This window comes from Coenobita brevimanus, chromosome 26, assembly GCF_032717465.1.
Source record: "Coenobita brevimanus isolate Jiangsu-jjx chromosome 26, ASM3271746v2, whole genome shotgun sequence".
Classification (NCBI taxonomy): Eukaryota; Metazoa; Arthropoda; class Malacostraca; order Decapoda; family Coenobitidae; genus Coenobita; species Coenobita brevimanus.
In genome coordinates this window covers 25,231,046-25,239,439 of record NC_136979.1, presented here as the reverse complement: position 1 = coordinate 25,239,439, position 8,394 = coordinate 25,231,046, and the positions used below count along the sequence as shown (strand labels likewise).

At 42.9% G+C, this 8,394-nt stretch overlaps 1 pseudogene; it reads left to right on the top strand.

Annotated features, from left to right (window-relative positions):
* The first annotated feature begins 4,973 nt into the window (after window positions 1-4,973).
* On the top strand, window positions 4,974-5,090 carry LOC145394266 (5S ribosomal RNA; annotated as a pseudogene).
* Window positions 5,091-8,394: the final 3,304 nt, after the last annotated feature.

Sequence of the window (8,394 nt, the reverse complement as noted above, 5' to 3'; positions counted from 1 at the left end):
ATCCTTCAGCGTTTCTCTTGGGGGTACTTACTCCTCCGTCACCCCAGTCAGGCAGGGAGTACTACTGGGATCAGTCCTTAGTCTCCTATCTTTAACATGTTAATATCTGACCTCCCTCATCCTTCTGGAGTATTCATCTTAGTCTCTGTGATGATGTACCATATCTGTCATTTGCAGTGCTGCCTCATTATGGGAGGCCTATCATCACTTCCAACAAGCTGTAGATGTTTTTACCACCTGGGCTGCAGACTGGGGACGAACAGTTAAGGCACACAAGAGTGCTCTCATGTGCTTTGGTCATCGGAGGCTCCCCTCCATGCTGATGGTTCAGCTTGCCAGAGACTGACCCCTATGGACACGACATAAGTTTCTGGGCCTTCATCTTGATGGCCCTCGTCTCACCTGGGCCCTCCACATTGACCATATTCGGTCAGCATGCCTTAGGTGTCTGGACATTATGAAATGTGTAGCAGGAGTTGGCTAGGGTGCCGATCAAAGCATTCTCCTCTGCCTGTGTCTAGCATTCATCCACAGTAAAATTTTGTATGGTTCCTCTCTTTATGGATTGGTTGCCCAGATCCACCTCATCGGAGGCTCCCCTCCATGCTGATGGTTCAGCTTGCCAGAGACTGACCCCTATGGACACGACATAAGTTTCTGGGCCTTCATCTTGATGGCCCTCGTCTCACCTGGGCCCTCCACATTGACCATATTCGGTCAGCATGCCTTAGGTGTCTGGACATTATGAAATGTGTAGCAGGAGTTGGCTAGGGTGCCGATCAAAGCATTCTCCTCTGCCTGTGTCTGGCATTCATCCACAGTAAAATTTTGTATGGTTCCTCTCTTTATGGATTGGTTGCCCAGATCCACCTCAAGAAATTGGATGTTGTCCAGAATACTGCACTTCACATTGCAATAGGTGCCTTCAAGTCCACTCCACAGAGTCTGGGGTGATCCCCTTTTACTTCTATCGCATGAAGTTGGACAGTCAGCTGCTCCATCAGATTTCTGCCCTTCCCTACAACCACCCAGTCTCCTCCCTCTCCTTCCTCCTCATGGTCCTTCCCCCATGCACAAGTAGGCAATCGGATGTTTTGCGCTGAGGCATTTGTGGACTTTCTGAATCAGGCTGAGGCCAGTAGACTTCTTGTTAATTCTTCTGGGGAGATAGTTCTGTCTGTAAACAGTGTAGGGCTGACACTGGGCAACACACAAAGAAAACTCAATCTGTGCCCAGAAAGATTGTATGAGAGTTAGAGATCAGGTACACTCTGTGGGTGTAACATCTAAGCTCCTGATACTGCATCCAGTAGTAATACTGAGTCTTTAAGTCAACCTGAAAACTGATGGTAAATCTACAGGCCCACACCTCACACCCAGACTGGCCACAGGTGCAGTTACCATTCATTCTTCGCAACATCCAGGCCTGCTACACCATATCTCTTGACCTCCCTTGGCCTGCCTCAGTGACCATGTAATGAGGTGTATAAAAGCCCGCGTTGCTTAGAGGCAAAGCAGGGATCCTCTCTTTGGCCCAGTGGTAACATGCGCGCGTATTAAGCGTGAGGGCCCAGGATCGAATCCCGGCCAGACCACTGTGATTAATTTGTTAAGTTTCAGTTGGGTCCTTTACATTGGTTGGCAGCAGTGTGGGATGTGAGGTGAGACTCAGAGGGCCATGATGTTGTTGACAGTATTTTAAACCTTACATCCCGGGGGTTAGCTGTCTGTCTGGTTCGCAGGCTCCCCCTAATGGTGGCCTCCAGTGTGCTATGCTACCATGTGTGTTTGAATTTACCAAATTAATCACCAGGGGGAGAAAAGAGTGACGTAACGGGGTGCATAAAAGCCTGCGTTGCTTAGAGGCAAAGTGGGGATCCTCTCCTTGGCTCAGTGGTAACGTGCGCACGTATTAAGCGCGAGGGCCCAGGATCAAATCCCGGCCAGACCACTGTGATTAATATGTTAAGTTTCAGTTCAGCCCCTTACAACTCCTGTCCCCACTTAGATGGATTTCTCTCCATTTATCTGCCCCTATCATCTGGTGCCATTCCTGAAGTCAGCAGATGTAGTCTTGGCATGGCAGCTCTTCCTCGACATGGACTCCTCTTTTCTTAAGGACTCTTAGAATTTACATGAATGGGGACTACTCCCCTTCATTCATTTTCCTTTGCCTTGGTGGCTTACTCTGAGGACCTTTCCTTATGTCAAACATGTCTTTCAATGGGTGGTATGATGTCATGACTGCAGAGCTCCTAGCCATCCTCCTGGCCCTTGAGTTTGCATGGACCTTCCTCCACAACCCCAGCCTCTGGTTTTACAAACTGACCCTTGGTCTTCGCATACCCTCGTCCTCTTGGATCAACCTATGACTCATGTTACACCTGTCCGTGCTACTTTGGTGCACCTCCTTCTCCTTGCGTCACCCCCCTGGCACTTCTGTCTTTGGTGGATTCTTTCACATATAGGCATCCATGGCAATGAAATTGCAGATGCAGCAGCAAGGAGGACACTGACTTCCAACACATTGGTATGTGTGGCACCTGATATCACCACATGCCCTAACCTTGCACGCAGTGCCTGCATGTCATATTGGAATGCAAACCATGCAACCAACCTCCTTTCCTCTCACCTGTATCATTTGACATGCATAGTTTACAGAGTCCTGTACATTATCATCATGAGTATTTTGTCTGCTTTTTGTGACAGGAAGAATATGGTTCCCACAACAAAATTTTGTAGTTAACCTTCTATCTCTAAGGCTAAAAACTAACAAGTATTTTTCCAGGGTGCTGTTTTCCTTAAACATTCTGTAGACAGTGCATTGTGAAGTTTGAGTCATGTTCTTATGCTAGCTCTGATAATCGCAGTCACTCAACCTTAATAATATAGTTGTGGGGAACCAACTCTATCCCCTTCATAAAGCTATAGATTGTTAACCCTTTGCTGTTAAATATGTCTCCTGTAGCATTAATCCGCCCTGACTGAAGTGCATTTTTTATTTGGGTCATCATACATACTCTTAGTATTTTGTCCATTATATAAGTTAGCTTATGTTGATTACCTGTCATGATTCTGCTCCAGTAAACAACCATTCTCTGCCTAATTGTGATAATTAACTCTCCTGTGGCAGTCTCACCATAAACCATACAGTCTGCTGTGTTCTTGTGAACCTGCAGTAAATTTTTAAAGGAATTTTCTATAGAAGACCACTGTTGTCTTCAGGTCCTCATACCCTCACTCTTCACAACCATATGTGAGAATCGGTAGTAAATGTTTCTGAAATAGAGGTCAGTCTGTGTATCTGCTGAGAGTTTTAACTATGTTGCCTTGGTTTTCATACTTAACTATGCCTTACTGGCCTGTTTTATGTTTTGATATACGGTACCCTTTTTAAAATCATAATTGAATCCCACTCCCAGGTACAGTAATCTCTCAGTTATCTGTCGTCGGGATATCCAGCCCAACACAATATGAAGTGCTTTGTTGCACGGCTCTATTAAAACAATATTGGGTGAAATTAGGCAATATCCGGCTCAGAAACAGGAAGCAGGCAGTACTGAGCACTTTTTGGCGGTGATGTGTATCATTCAGCCCAGACACAGGATCCATTCAGCACACAATCAGACCTTGCAACACATCAGCCAAGCTAAATGCATTGCAGGAGCAGCCCATCTGGTGTGGCAAGCCTACCGGTGCTCTCTCATTCTCTCCCTTGGATGCCGTATAGTGAGGACATATCTGTGCATTGTGCATTTTTTACCCCACAGGGTGGCTACCCACTTATGCTGTGACTTTGCCTGTGGCTCTTCATGCTGGAGTAATCGTTGTGAGAGCCATCTGCCAGTAGACAATATGCGATTGAGTACACCGTACTGTATTGTGTGCTGCTCTACCCTCCACTGATGTTAACTCTAGGTGAGTACAATATGATTATATTATGTACTGTATTACTTCTACAGTGATAGCCTGATTATCTGGGCTGTGTGGTGTGAAGGGGTGCATGAATAGTCCAAAATCATGATTAATGCAATTGAAACAAAACACAAGTACTGTACTACTATACTGATTTATTATTGAAATACATTACTGTTTGTATTAATACTCTTTCTTTCACACATACACACAAGAACAGACATAAGAATAAACAAACAAGAGTATCTCTCTGGTGGTGGCTTCCCTTCCTTATCAGTCACTTCACCAAACTCCACTGCGCCTTACTGAATGGGAGGTTTGGGTGGGGGTAGACTCACTCCTGCTTACCTGTGGCTTGCTCGCTAGCAACTGGATGCTCACTGTTTAAATGGGAGTTGTTGTATGGATAATTTTATGTATTACCATACCACTGTATCATTCAGTCACAGCCCAGATGTCGAAAACCGAATGTTCCGAACACAGAAATTTGAGCTTTCACTGAATGTGTACTGTATCAGTACTGTACTGTAAGGTATTGTATTTTATGCCTGACTTTAATAATTTACTCATGTATGATAATGTTGGAATATTATTAGGATGGATGGTCGAGACAGCTTAGGAAGGTGACTCATTATCTGGCTACCTTAAATGTCGAATGGATAGCTGATTGGGGGTACCATCACAATATCCAGCATTTCGCATAATTTGGTATGGGGGTTGGCTGAATTACATTGGATGATTGAGGGATACTGTATATGTAAGAATCAACATTTTCCATGTGGTCATCACCAAATGTGAAGTTACAAGCTTGACTGACTCTGCCCCTTCCAAATACAACTGTTTTAGACTTACTAGTACAGCATTAACAGTTAGCTTCCATATGTTACACTATTCATAGACCCCATGTAATGCATTTTGCAGTTCAGTAGAGTACATGATTCAGCCATAACAGTAGTATCATCAGCATACAGAAGAACATTTAACCTAAGGAAGATTCCACTGTCCTGGTCCCTAAGATATGCCAGTGCATTCTTTTTCAATTTTTCAAGGGCTTTATAGTAATTACATGCCACGTTGAGTACACCGCTTCCCGTCCGATCAGCGAAGTTAAGCAACGTTGGGTCTGGTTAGTACTTGGATGAGTGACCGCCTGGGCACACCAGATGCTGTTGGCATAATGTTCTCCCTACGTGTCAAGTGGGGTTGGTGGAGGATTAGTGCCCCTTCCTGTAAAACAATTAACTCTAAGCCCTTAGCCACCCTGTTTGGGATACATGACGTCTGGTAAGCTGCTGTACTCACGCAGTTGCTAGCGCTGGTTCGAATCCTCTGGGGAAGGCGGTGGCTCAGTCGGTAGAGAGGTGGCCTGCAGTCCTGACAGACCCAGGTTCGAATCCCGGCTGGGGCAGGGAACAGTTTAAGGATTTGAATTTCATTAAATCAGGCTTTACTGATCTACCAGAAGACCCGCCGACATGTTGTAAAAATACCCCCGCTAATACCAATACACCAGTCCTGTATGAGACAGCCCTAGCATGTATTCAATATGGACGGTGGGTGTTAGCGCCGAAGTGGTGACATGTAGAGGTGTATGGTATGTAGGAGGACTGCTGGGCCTTGATAGCAGGCTGTGAAGCCTATGCCCAGAGTCGGACACATTAAAAAAAAAAAAAAAAAAAAAAAAAAATTAAGTAGATAGCAAATAACAATGGTGACAGATTTTCACCCTGTCAGACTCCTGCATTGCATGGAAAGCAATCTGGTACTTATTAGTTCACCATGATACATGACTTTGCATTTTTATACAAATTGTATATGTACTTCCATTATTTTTCCATTTATATTGCAGTTTAGTAATTTTTCCAGAGTGACACTCTGTCAACAAAGTCAAATGCTTTCTTGTAATCAATGAATCCACAATATAGCCTCTGCTTCCTACTTAGATAAATGTTGATGACACAGTGCAAGACAAATACATGCTCAATTGTGGGGAAAGTTTCTCAAAATCGTGCTTGTTCATCTCCAATAGCACCAGTTACTGTAAGGAAAGCTGATATTCGGTTATATGTTATTACTGTAAATAGTCTCCCTAGACAGCTTAACAATGTAATACTGTACCTCTGTGGTTGTCTGGATTATTCTCAGATCTCTTATTTTTGAAGATTAAAAGTACAAGTCCTACACACCAGTCAGCAGGTACTATACCATTGTCTTGGGGAGTATTAACTAAATTTGTAAATAAGGTTATTAATTCAGGCACACTGGTCTTAAGGAATTCACTTAGCAGTAATTTGGTCTATACCACAGGCTTTATTATTTTTTTAGTCCTTTAACTGTTTGCTTCATTTCTTTGTTGGAAAAAGGTTTGTTTAAATCTTCATTTACTGAGTGAACTATAAACCTTGGCTCATAGTCTTCCTTAGCTACTGTCTTATTAGTACTGTTAGTTATGTTACTTATTGCCTTGGAATGATCAGCAAATTCCTGTAGTGGGATATTACTATGCAGTCTGTTTTGTTTATTGCCATTTAGTACCAGTACCTTCAATTATTCTTTACCATCGTTACATTTGTTGGCTCTAAGTTTCTGGTTTAGGCTAAAATGATATTTTTTTGCTTTCTGTCCAACAAAGCTCTTGCACCTCTTACTATCAACCTTAAATGTTCCGTAATCTACCTGTATTTCCTCTTGCCTTCCATTTACATTTCTCAGTCTCTTATTATGTCTATTCTTGAGCCTCGTGAGCTCATTTTACTTAACTTCACATTTCTTGTTAAACCACGATTTTGAATCAGTTTAGGGTTTCATCTTACCATGTTTGTGTTGTATAGATACCATTATCTACTGCTGCACTTATGAATACATTTTGCAGCTGGTTACAAGTTCCATCCATCTTTTGCTGGCTTTGAAGTTCTGACAGGAAGTTTAAGCTCTCCAGTTGGTTACTGTGATCATAATTTCCCATGGTAAGATAACCTTTCTGCCTTGTCTTTATCCCATTCAAAAATCATTCTCTCCAAGACCCTCCCACCTGCACTGGGGGCTGAGCACTTATTGTCATCCTCCTCTGCCTGTCTTCTCTGTTGAACCATGAGTTCAACAAAAATTGGACAGTGTACATCTGAAAACAAGTATCATACACATCCACACTAAAATTTATAATGGCTGGGAAAAGCAATGTAGATACAATAATATGATCAGTGGTGCTTCTGCCTTCATTTCTATTTTAACAAGTTATAGCTTCAACACCTTTGTCTTCTCCAATTCGTCCACTTAGTATCATAAGCTCACTTCTGAATATCTATTATGAGATGTCCTAATCCTGTAAAGGGTGACCACAAAAAAAATCACCTCCATGTCGCCCTTTCCCCCGCCATTTTGCTGCCCTCCCCCCATCTCACATTGTCCTCTTTATTATACCTCCCCACTCTATCCCTCCATCTCATCCTTAGCCTCCCCCTTCCTCTCTCCCCTCCACCTCACTCACATACACTTTCCTCATTAGTCTCTCACTCTCCATCCTCTCCATATGGCCAAACCACTTCAGTGTATTTCTCCTGACACTTTCTGTCACATCCATATCAACACCACAATGCTCCTTCTCTTTCTCATTTGACAATCTGTCTGTCCATGTAACTCCACATGTTTCTCTTAGATAACTCATTTCCACTGCCTTCACTCTTGACTTGTGTCCTTCCAACAGGGTCCAAGCTTATCTTCCATACATTAGAGTTGATATCACAATACTGTCATACAGCAACTTTTTTGCTTCCATGTTCACTTCCCTATTTCTTATTGCTGCTTTCCTTGCATTCAAAGAACCAGCAACCTTTCTTTCCTCTTGTACCCTTTCAAGCACTTTACCCTTCAAATTTCCATCCTTACTCATCACATTACCGAAGTACTTAAATGCACTCACATTTTCCATTTCCTCATCATCCATCCTCACTGTTCATTCAATGACTTCATATCTCCAGAAGACCATAACTTTACTCTTCCCTACATTCACCTTTAGGTTCCATTTCTTACATTCTCCCAAACTCATTCACCAAGCCTTGCAGTTCCCCTTCATCTTCCCTTAACAGCACAGTATCATGAGCAAACAAAAGAAAGGGAAGTTTCCAATCACTGCCCTCTCTCATTAGGGCTGCTTCAACATCTACTGCCCTGCCCTGTATCTCATTTATAACCCTATCCATATGCAGACTGAACAACCAAGGAGACATGACACATCACTGTTTCAATCCAACATTCAGATAAAAAAATTCACACACTTCATCAACATGCACTGCAGCCTTAGCATCTTCACACATACTCTTCACTGCATTTAACAGCTTCTCAGTTATTCCATATATTCTTAATGTTGTCCACATTCCTTGTCTATCCGCTCAGTCATATGCTTTCTCCAAATCCATAAAGGCTGCATACAACTTCTTTCCTTTCTCAAGAAACTTTTCCACTACAGACCTAAGGATGAAT